Raw genomic sequence first — 12,005 nt, 5'->3', positions numbered from 1 at the left:
TAAGAGGTGGCACGGCCTCAGCAGCCACCTGGCGTCGTCTTTGCCAGGACTGGATCTCCGTCTGCTGTAACTAACAACTTGTGTGTTTAGTTCAGTCCAGTTGTGAAGTCATGAATCTTTTCTCAGGCTCAGTTTCCTCATCTGCAAAACAGTAGCAATCACCTCCATGGGCAACGGTTCCAGTTTACATGAACAGGGCATGCAGAGCGCTTAGCAAATACACGCCCAGAAATGGACTGCTCTCCTTCCACCCTTTCAGGGGATAACATTCCCATCCCACCCTTTATGAGATCATTTAACTTTGAAGAGCTGGCACACACAGGGAATGATTTTCAGCTCATACACTCATGTTTTTAATTCCTCCCAAATTTATTAAATTGTGGCCTGTTCTTACAAAGGAATACTATGCAGCGATGAAAGAATAAATTATAGGTACACGAACCAATGTGGGTGAATGTCTTAGACATGAGGTTGAGTGAAAGAAGCCAGATACAATGAGCACATACTGTATGATTCCATTTTTATGAAGTTCAAGAACAGCCAGAGCTAATTGATGGTGATAGAAGCCACTGTGATGTGTGTGTGTGTGTGTGTGTGTGTGTGTGTGTGTATGTAACAAGGAGGAGAGGCACAGGAGAGCTTTCTGGGACACTGACAATGCCCTGTACCTTGGTCTGACTGGCAGTTACACAGGTATATACACATGTGAAAATTCATCAAGCTATACACTCAAGAGTTGTGCATTTTACTGCCTTTATACCTCAATATATAATGCTTAAAATAACGTTTTTTCAAAGTACTTATTTAACTTAATCTTACTACATGAGGTTTTTCTCTTACATTCTTGAGTCTTTTTTTACATTTACACAAGTCAGAAACATATTCACAGGTACCTCATAATTATAAGAATAAAGCATTAGTCATATATTTCTAAATAATTAAATTTAACCATTTAAGTAAGAAAAAAACACTACTGCTTTCCTGGATAAAAATCTTTAAAATGATCTGTGGTCCTCACTATTATTTCAAACAGATGCAACTGAGCACATTCTTCTTGGCAAACCAAAGTTACCCTTAGAAACGTACGTGGTGGAGCTGGGCTGAAATGCAGTGACAGCCCCAAAGGCCACTGCTCCTGTCCTGGGTGCCCGGAGTTTTTGCCCCTTCCCTGTTCTCTGGGGCTATTTTTCACTATTGCATGCCTGCTTCTAACCACCCCAGTCTTTCTCATCTACTTTCTTTCATTCATGTATTCATACATTTGGTGCACATTTTTTGAATGCCTAACATGTGCTAAGCACTGGAAATACGGTGGTGAATGAGATACTCATAATCAGAAAACAAGTGTGATATCTTAAAGGGGGAAATACTGGACCTAATTTAGGGGGGTTGGGAAGGTCACCTAGAAGGAGTGACATTTAAGAACTGAGAGATGCGACCCTAGCCCAGAGTGAGAATGATCATTAGCTAACTAAGAGGAAACGAGTTCTGCTTTACTGTGCACTGAGAAACCTGGAATTGGATTCAAAGATGTTTAAACCAAGAGCCAACAGGCACCGAGCGAGGCCCTGGTGGACTTACCGGCACCAGTTACGGCTGCTGCGAGCACTGCTTTGTGTCTTACTTAAGTCCTTAGTTTACCAGGCAGGTGAAGGGTTTTCAGCCATTGCTCAGCTAACATATACACAGTCATCCGACCCAAACAAAAGTAGCCCACGTAGCCCAAGTCTTTATGACGATTCCTCCATGCTGCCTTCATAGCTCTGACCTGAGCATACACAAATGTGACGCTTCTGGCACAGTCACCTGGAAAGACTGCCACCCATCCATGCCCGTGCGTGACAGTTCTGTCCAGGCCCAAACCACCCTGACTCCTTGGACATTATGCACGATGCAAACCACCACATAATTCGGGGCCCATTATGGTCCCCAGAGAGCTCACCTTCATGACATGTTACGAAACAAGAGCTCACGGTCTAAAGGACAGAAGGAACAGATAACCACCACCTTTGTGGAGACTTGACTCACTTATACGCCTTATAAAACCAGCCTGATATAGAAGCATTACTGCCATATCATATGTAATAGCAGCAAAGTTTAGAATGCCAGAGATATGGCCAAGTTATTCAGGGCTTAATTTGATGATGTGAATTGATCTACCAGCCAACCATCATGTAACTGTGAGAACCCCTAACAAGAGGTATAAATATAGCTTTTGGTGATCTCAGTTTCTTACGATTCCATATAGATCTTTGAGACTTGAAATTTGAAAAAGCTAAACAAAGAAATGGCACTGAAGAAGGGTTTTCTCAGTGAAATAAAGGGAAGTGAGGAATGACAAGTATCTGGAAGTGGTTTATTTTTAGATGTTTTCTCAGAGACTTTATGTTCTTCTGATAAAATTTCCAACTTCAAATGGCACGGATCTCTTTTAGCGACAGTGGGAATGACGTAGGAGCCCCTTCCCGGTCCTGGGTCTCTATTGTGAATGTAAGTGGTTCCGCAGAAGGTCAGAAGATGATGAAGCAATCGATGTGTATCTATGGGATGCACTTAGTAGAAAGCACGTATTTTTACTTCTGTCCCAAAATCTCAGAGGACAGAAAAAGTTAATTTCCTGTCAAAAGTGACAAACTTCCGGTGGTCAGGGTAGTGAAATGACTCTCTGCTAAACTCAATTTTCTATACACGTACACACAAGGAAGCCAACGTGCTGTCCTCTGGGTGCACTGGATGTCTTTCGAGCTCCACGGTTTGTTAGATTTAGTCCCATTTGCCTAAATACACAAAGCCACAGTGAAGTTTTTCCCAGGAAGGAAGTTTCCTCTAATTGTAAAACAATCATTTCTTCCAGCCATTTTGCCACGACTGGGGACTTGTCAGGAAAAAGACTGTTGGCTTCTTACTGCCAGTGTCACTGGGCAAAAACATACCAAAATCAAGTTCTTTCACAATCAGTGGGCTCTACAAACTTTAGTGCCGTCTTCATACTTACGTGTCCTGCCATTAGACACAGTAAAGAGGCCAAAGATTCCGTGCTTGCCATACTGCATATATCACAAGGCAGCTTTTGGAGCAATTCTTTTTTCCTGATTTTCCTGTTTGCTGTTTGGGTTTTAGCCCCTAACAACACGGTTGAGGTCTCTGTGTCCATGATATCGTTACGACAATTGCTCAAAGGCAAACGTTTGATTAAGGCTCTAGTTTTATCATATATGTTCATATTTTCTACAACAAAACAAGCTAGAAAATAAATACATAGTATGTCCAAGACGTATTTAGTTACTAGTTTCTCTAAAAGTATCTATGAGCAGAGTAGAATGCGTTCCAGGAACAGAGATTTGAAGGTAAGAAGCAGTCTTTCACGCTGACCTTTAATTTGTTATCTAGTCGAAATTTAACAGAATGGGGATGGGGGCGGGGAAGGAATGAAAGTTTGGAAGTATTTTCATGAAACTGCAGCCCCATTTAGCAAAAGCCTTTAATGGAATGAGTCACCAGGCACACTGAAGTGCAAGTCACAAGGTTACACATCGCCTCCTAGAAACACGGCACCTGGTCCTGGTTCTGTGCTAAAGCAAAGGCTAACATCGGATCCAAACACGGGCAAACCTCAAGCACAGGTAGATTCTACTTCACTCTCCAAGATGCGCTCGTCCCTCTAGTAAAACTGAAAAAACATTTGACTGAAACCAAAGATTACAATTATCTGGGGACTTGGAGCCACTGAAAAATACACTGCGAAAGAAATTACTTTCACCCCTCCCCTCCCCTTACCATCCCTCTCCTTCAGTAGAAGGGGCCTGGAATCACACTTAATCTGACATTTTAAACATTTCTAAATACTAAAGTATGAAACAAGTACCTGGCAAACGCCTGGAGCTCTCTTTCCACCGCTCGCTCTCTCCTCCCACAGTCTGGCAAGGGAATGCCCTTCAAAACCATGGCTCAGTGCTTTTGGTAAATGTTTTACAAGACACTAAACAGCCCTGTGTCCCACCCTCAGAGCAAACACCACTGAGAGAACACAATATAATGGTCACAGAGATAGCGTGTGATGTACAATAATGCAAATGAACAGGCAGGCTCTATTAACACAGGAAAAAAAAAAATACCCACCCAGACTTTCAAGGGGTGGGGGTGAGCAAGCAGAAAGGGCTTGAAGAAGGAAACTCCGACACTAGAAGTGTTAAGGATTTTGTGGTGTCGGGTTTTTTTTCTTAAAGCGACCTTATGATAAAACTCATTGTTCTACTCCCCGAGCAAGTCTCGGCTTGCTAACCTGGCAGTGTCAAAGCAAGAGTTAACAAAGGGTAGAGTTCACCAGTGAGTCTGTAGACCCAGCAGTAACTATACATTTACCCAATATTTCTATTCGTCAGGGCAAGGAAGGCTTTCATAAACCGTCTTCCACAGTAAATGAAACCTACTCCCCATTTTCCATATCCTTCAAGCAAATACACAGTTAAAAACCAACTCTGCTTCAAACCAGAAGTTTTGCATTCCATTCAAGTTAACAATTACAACCGGAGGATAACAGAAACTTGCTGGCACCGAATTATTAGCATACCCAGAATGTCAGGTGCCTCTCGGTACCACCAGGGTTAACAAAATAAAGGGAGGGTGTCCAGGATCACCTGCCTGGCTTTACTGGAACGTCTCATGGAGATCGCTGGAGTCTGAAGCCCCGTGCGTAGCTGCCCTACTGTGAGTAGGACAGTCAGAGAAATAAAAAAGTAGCATTATTCAGCAATAGTCAAACTACTCACTAAAAGGAGACCAAGGCCATCTAGAGAAGGAAGAATTGACTTTGGCTTCAGAATCACACCCAAGGTCAGGTTAGGCAAGTAAGAAAGCCTGTTCTCTCGTCCCCACTCCTTTCCGGGGGAAATATTCCAAAGAACAGACAGCTCTGCCAATCTGAGAGCCTGGAATATGGCACAGGGCAGCTCTTTACCTTTTCAAAATATCTTAAGGGTTGCTGCAGTATTTTTTGGCCCTCCTACCTTACATATGTGGGTCCCATCTTGTTTCCAGTTTCCTCATTTACAGAGGCCTTCGCTTAGTGCTGTGACTCAGGGCAGCTGCCTTCACTTCACTCAAGTCCGAGGGACTAATCTGGCTTGGGTGGGACCCTAGATGGCCGTTTATCTGCCTCTCAGGGCGTGGTGAGGGGCCTCCCTGGCCTCCAGCCCAGGCTGCCATCTCTTTTGCTTTCACATTTTTTGCTCCTGCCTTCTAACCTGCCTTCTAGTCTCTTCCTGGCCTATCCTCCCCTTCTTTTTTCTCCTTCTCTTTTCCGCCTTCTTTCTCTCCTTCCTTTTCTGCCTTGCTTCGCTGAGAAATGGTAGGGATGTGGTGGTAAAGAGTATTTATTCTCATCTCCCCATTTCTTGTACTATCTGAGGCAGCCTATCAAACAACCTGGTGAGGGAGGTAAAACAGAGGTTCTTATCATACAGATTCCACTCAAGTGAGACCTGAGATCCAGAAAGATTCAACACCTGTCCCGAGGCCCTGGGGCAATGCTGGCGGCCCTGGGACTGAAGCTCAGCTTTCCCTACCGGCCAGGTTTCCTTGCTGCCAGGCACTCGTTGACCTGCTCCCTGCCCTCAAAGGTGCCTCTTTTCGGGGCCCTACAGTTCCAACCTGGTCTAACCAAGTCTCTCTGCCAACTGTGGCAGTTTCCTCCTGGATGGCTCTTCTTACTGCCTTCCTTCCTCCCTCAGGGCTGGTCCGCCTCTCACCCTGTTTTTAGAGTCTACCTCACTTGACCCCTACGACCTACCTCCTGGCTACTGCTGCCCCTGGGTGCCTTTCTTTAGGCAAACCAATAGAGCACATCTCCAAAGTGACAAACCTGCATGACTGGAGACAAGTAGCACTTCCTAGAAGTCCTCCCTTACTAGTGCCTCTCTTGGGTCATGTATTTGTGTGCAGGTCAGCTGCTGTCTAGGCCAGAGGTCCCCAACCTTTTCGGCACCAGGGACCGGTTTTATGCAAGACAACGTTTCCATGGACCGGGGTGGGGAGGGTGGATTGTTTCAGGATGATTCAAGCACATTACATCGGAGTTCATCTCCTGCTGTGCGGCCTGGTTTCTGACAGGCCCAGACTGGTACTGGTACACAGCCCCGAGGTTTGGGACCCCTGGTCTACGCCACCAGAGCATCCATCCCTACACCCCTTAGCGTGGAGTCCAGTGCTCACTGTTAAGGAACATATTTGCATTTTGATGAAAAAAAAAAAGTGAAGACATAGTAAAATCCAAAGCAGTGCCTCAGTGGATCACACACTCGAAGTACAAGTGGGGGCCAGAGAGTTTAGGGTTGCTTTGCCTTTTTTGATATGTGATCTCTCTTTCAATTTCATCAGACAGAGGGGGAATAGGCTCAGAGAGGCTGCCCAAGAGCGCACAGCTGGTAACAGCAGAACTGGTCCCAGTCCGAGTCCCTGCTCTTTGCCTGAGCCACACTCCCCCACCTCGCGCACGCTGAGCCCCTCACTTCAGGGACCAGTGTGTTGCCCAAATCTACAGCCTCCTGTGCATTTTCTGCCACGGTGCCCAGAACCTGTTTGGTCCTCTTAGTCTCCTCTAGTCCTTTTCCTTGGCCTCCCCAGCTCCTTTCCCCCATTTCCTTCTTATCCCAAAGACAATCTGTCCTGTTCACTCTGAAATCTATTAACAAATCTATTAATAGGCAACATGGATTCCCCCACTTCAGGTAAGCCTTTATGTTCATTTTTTTCTGTGGCCATAAACCTGATGTTTGACTCGAAACACTGCAGGAGGTGTTAAAATTCCTTGGGTTCCACACAGCACTCTGTGCTACTGTATTCGAACGTTGTATCTCATGCTGCTCAGAGACTATACTCTATGGCCTGAGAAAGAACTGTGCCTTCTATACAACACGAACGTTTTCTAATAGCATTTTCCCCATTTCTAGGAGTGCAGTTCTAAGCTGAGTTTTTGCTCCACTGTGTTGGGTATGCCAGCATGCTGGTATGTTCACCCCTGGAATTTTTAGCAGCAAAGTTCTGATGGGGCAAAATAACCCGCCACTGGGGACTGGTGCTCCCTGGGCTTGGTCCAGAGTGTCTGTCAGTTCCAGGGGCCTCCCTCTAGTTTGGGTATCCTTTAGCATAAATTTGGTCTGCAGGATGGTTCCAGATTCTGAAAGGGATGTTGATCTCCTCTGGGCACTAGGAGATAGGAGAGAAGGAAGCAGCAGAAGCTAAGATTTTGTTTGGAGCTGCTGAGACTCCCAGAACCTGCCAAAGGCCTTGGCACTCTCTGAAACACTTGCGCCCCTTCAGTTTTCTGGAGAGAGCTTCCGAGAGCCTACCGAACGTGGCCTCAGAAACTGCTCAGCACCCACTCCAGCCTAAACCCAGACCCTAAGCAGGGTCCCGACACCCCTGGTGTTTTCCCAAATTGCCCAAGGAAGGAGAGGCTGGGATGGGCCTGGGGAACACAAGATGAATCTACACTGCCCAGCACTGTCTCCACGGGGACATCACCTGCTAGACCAGCAGATCTCCAGGTGAGGTCCTGGATGTCCTGAGAGGCCCTTTCAGAGGTCTTTCAGAGGTCTGGGAGGCCATAACTATTTTTATAATAATTCTGATATTTTTGCCTTTTTCATTACCCTGGCACTAATGATGAAAAGGCAACGGTGGGTGAACTGCGGACACCTCAGCACAAAACAAGGCAGTGGCACAAAACCGCAGGAGTAATCACAGCATTTTTCCTTCACCAGGCACTCAAGGGTTTTCCTTTTAAGAGCTAGTTTTCCTTAAGAATGTACTTGAGGAAGCAGGAAAATATTGATTTTATTACGTCTTGACTCTTGCATGTATCTTGGTATTCTCTGTGATGAGATGGGAAGTGCGCCCAAAGCAGTCTTGCTGCGTACCAACCTATGGCGGAAGTCTCGGGGAAAGTCACTGCGTGACCGAGTTACGGAGTGGACTACACCGCCTTTGTCACAGAATGCCATTTTTACAAATGACCAACAAACAAACTCTAGTGATTCAGACTGTGGTTTTGGTAGACATTTTCTGGAAAATGAAGGATGTCACTTCAAAGAATACGACTGACAGTATCTGTTTCCAATAATAACATTTGAGCTTTCAAGCAAAAGTTAACATTTTGAAGAACTTGCACTCTCTACCATGAGCTTGACGGCTTGCCAATAATTAAAGGCTTGTCTGATGACACTAGTTGTGATATTCACAGCTGTGATTTTTTAATATTGTATAATGAAATGTGTCAATATTTGGAAGATCTTCACAATTCAGTAAACCGATATTTTCCAAATGACCAATTCATGGTGTTACAGAACCATGCCATGCATGGGTAAACGATCCACTTGAAGTACAAGATAAGCCAGTGGACTTTAAGGTAGCAGAGCATGAAAGGTTCACTGATACAGTTTCAGATTCTATAGTGCAACTAACCTTCAAGAAACTCTCTCTCCCAGAGTTTGGGTTTAGTGTCAAAGAATAATGTTCACAATTATCTAAAAAAGCTACTAATATACTCCTCCCCTTTCCAATTACATATCTTTGTGAAGCTAAATTTTCTTTACATACTTTGATGAAAATAACATATCTCAACAGACTGAAGGCAAAGCAAATGTAAGAATACAGCTGACAGCACACTCTCCACCCCAGAAGCACACTCTCGCCTTTCCCTTCCCCCCTCCTTCCCTTTCAGATGTGCTTCTCCTTAACTCTAAGGGCCCCCACGAGACTTGCAGCCAGGGGAGCAGTGGGCAGCAGCAGCTCATCCTGGGCAACCCTCCTGATCCTGTCTCCAAGGGCCCCTTTTCTCTGACTTCCCTGTGAGCCAGCTTATCCCAGCTTGGGCTCTCTCCTGTGGCTTCTGCTCTCCTAAGCCTTTCCTTGTCTCACTGTCACAGGCTTTAATAAACGTACCCCCCCCAAAAAAAAACGGAAGAAAGGGAATATGGCTGACTTCTATCAAGCCAGTCATTAAAGAGATGTAAGGGAAAATATTGGATACATTTGCAAAACTATAAATGATGCACTCTTCTCACCATCTATTTTGTTTAGAAATATAGTGGTTTTTTCATTAAAATGCTATTTATGTCAACATAAGATTTTACTATTGCTATTTTTGAAATAATTAATAAATATTTTTAATTTCTTAGTTTGAATATCTAATGTGCTAAATAGCAATAAATATTATCCACTCTGGGTTCCTCAATAATTTTTAAGAATATAAAGACAGGGTTGTCAAATTTAACTGTGAAAAAGGTAGGGCCTCCAGTTAAACCTGAATTTCAGATAGACAACAAATGATATTTTAATCTAAGTGGCCATGCAATATTTGGGATACGCCAATACTAAAAAAAAAAAAAAAAAATCACTGCTTATCTGAAGGTTATATCTAACTGGGCATCCTTTATTTCACTTGCCTGATAAGATGCGCTGGGCCCCAAACACTTGAGAAACACTGCTCTAGCCCAGGCCCCTCACATTTGTACTGAAACGCTAACTACAACATTTACTAAGCATCCACTCTGTACCAGATCCAGCACTAAATTCTTGCCATATATTACCTCTTCAATCACCTCCAAAATCCTTAGTGGCAACTACTACTATAATCCCTATTTAATAAATGAGGACACAGAAACCCACGTAATTGAAGCTAATTACTGGTGGAAGACAAGATTGGAACCCACCTGCTCAGACACGGAAACCTTAGTTTGTAAGTATTAGGCTTACAATGAACTCTGAATAATGGACATTCCCCAAGATGAAGGAGTTTTTCACATATTTGCATCTTCAATGTTAGTTAAGTCAAGTTCTATTGCTTATCTTCTCTCTCTGTCTCACAGCTGTGCATTCTGCTATCACAACAATAGTGAAAACCAAGGCTGTGAGTACAGCGCTTGGGAATTCTATCCAGAAGAATGCTGGCCATCGGCATTCTTCCTCGGAGCCGAGTTTCCTCCTGGATGCTTCTCTGGTGTGACAATAGCATTACTCTCGGCTGGGGATTGTAGAGTGGAGCAAAGAGGCAGAGGCACTGTGCTCATTATTATTCGGAAGTCACTGGGCGCCGGTGCTGAGCTAGAATCATCCTGGAGAATAAGCTGGAATTTCTCCAAAAGAATTTGTACCAACTGAAGCAAATGCATCCATTGCTCTCAGTGAGCCAAGGCCCTGTCTTTTGTATGATCATGACCCAGGCCCCTGGGTATGTTTACTGAGCTCAGGGTCGACAGTAAACAAACCAGGGGAAGTAAATGTTTTTCATGGTCCCACATGGGGGCAAGGGCATGCACTCCACTGCGCCACATGATCTGCAAATACAGAACTGAATTCAACTGCAGCCAACTAGGGGTCCTCCCCCAATTACCAATGGTGACAATATAATATAGAAAGTGATAAACACATAAGGCAGGGCGAAAGATACCAGTCTTTAAGTTTTCTTTAACAAAGGAAAGATTTACCTTTCAAATGTTTTTTGTTTTGTAAATGTGGATTTTTAGATGAGGCACCCTGGGTTAAACTAAGGGCAGTTGTATGTACAGAAATCAAGGGTGATTTAAAAAAAAAAAAAGATTTGTAAAAAAAATCGTTGCAAACTTTGAAAAACAGCCTAGAGGAGAGCGTGGACAAGGGGAGGAGAAAAGGGGAGAGATAGATCAGAAAACAAAAGATGACTAACTGGGGTGTTACATAATTAGAGAAAAGGTGCATTTTAGAAACCAACCCTCAGTGATAGAAGAGACGAAGTAGAAAGATGGTTTGGGGAAACCCAGCGGCCAGGACACCGGGCCGGCAGGCATTCGTAGGAAAAGGAAAAGAGTCATTTTTACTTTTAAAACTGTCGACTTTGCAGTCCATCTCAGACCCCCACCTGGCAGGGCTCCCGTCTCAGTTCAGGTCTGGCGGGCCCTGCTCTCCAGTATGGCCCACCCAATCTAGACCCCTCACAGGCTGAAAGGAGTGTCTGCAGGAGGAATATGAAGAATAAACTGAGATGCACAGCTGGGCTCCCTCCTTAAATGAAGTTAGGAGGCCAAGGATTCTTGCAGCTCTCCCCTTCCAAGGGCCTTCAGAATTTATTCTTGTGAATGCTGTATGTCAAGGAGGACACTGCCAGAAACTGACTCATCAAATTTCCAAAGCCAAGACCAGAACACACAGACTGGATCCAAGGACTCACTTTCCACCTTCAGGACAGAGTCAAGGGCCCTGCCTGCTTCAGATAGAAGCGATGGAGCCCAGTGGCCTGGCCTGGGCCCTTTCTATCTTCACTGTTCTCTAAAGCACACTAATAGGGAGTTTTATTTCACTGTGTTTGAGCCACAGGCCCTGATGACATTTCAGAAAGTGACTGCCCTTGGAAAGTGGTTGGATATGTACATGAAGGTCATCAGTCACCAGTGTAGAGCCAGATGGTAAATATTTTAGGCTTCACAGGCAATACTGGTGAGTGACTTCTGCCTACAGTTTGTTTGAATACAGTGTTATAACGTCAGGTGGATGGTACATCCCCTTCTCCCTGACAGAGGCTACCTAACCCTCCATCCACTTGCTCAAGTCTGACTCTACTTGGGGAGTCGTCGCACATTTGCCACGACCCTCTTCAAAACAGAATTTGGCCGTAGCTCTGGAAGAGAATTAAATCCTCAAATGACAGTCATGAACTTGGAAAATGAGATAAACGGGATTTAAAATAAGCTAGAATATTTTTTAACCTGCTAGTTTTTATTCCAGGTGTGTGTTTATATGTGCGTGCATTTTTGCTTAAAAGTGAACACTCTATATGTATCACAAAATTCCAAATCTGGGAGAATCCTCTGCTATAGTCTAACCTGTAACTGTTCACCCTTGAGGAAACTATGAGCCACTTCAGTTAAATGAGATATTCCAAGTCACATACTAACTGGCAGAAAAGCTGGGGTCGGAAACTTGGTTTCCTGATTTCCAAATGAGTTCCCTTTCTACTACTCTACCTTAGAGCA

General features: G+C 44.4%; 1 protein-coding gene across 9 annotated transcripts in view; it reads right to left on the bottom strand.

Moving 5' to 3' along the window:
• The window catches only part of RBM47 (RNA binding motif protein 47), a 144,526-nt gene that overhangs the window by 66,765 nt on the left and 65,756 nt on the right, over window positions 1-12,005 (bottom strand). For 2 of the 9 annotated variants that reach the window (XM_053922677.1, XM_024573941.3), the window contains exon 1: window positions 3,866-4,021. The exons of 6 other annotated variants lie outside the window; for them this stretch is intronic. The gene's annotated coding sequence lies outside the window, so the exon portion shown is untranslated. Of the gene's footprint in view, window positions 1-3,865; window positions 4,022-5,006; window positions 6,311-12,005 lie in introns of those variants that run through there. One more of the 9 variants, XM_053922681.2, reaches the window with a different exon arrangement.

This window comes from Desmodus rotundus, chromosome 4, assembly GCF_022682495.2.
Source record: "Desmodus rotundus isolate HL8 chromosome 4, HLdesRot8A.1, whole genome shotgun sequence".
Classification (NCBI taxonomy): domain Eukaryota; kingdom Metazoa; phylum Chordata; class Mammalia; order Chiroptera; family Phyllostomidae; genus Desmodus; species Desmodus rotundus.
The sequence above is the reverse complement of the archived record's forward strand: the minus strand, read 5'-3'. Positions and strand labels throughout refer to the sequence as shown.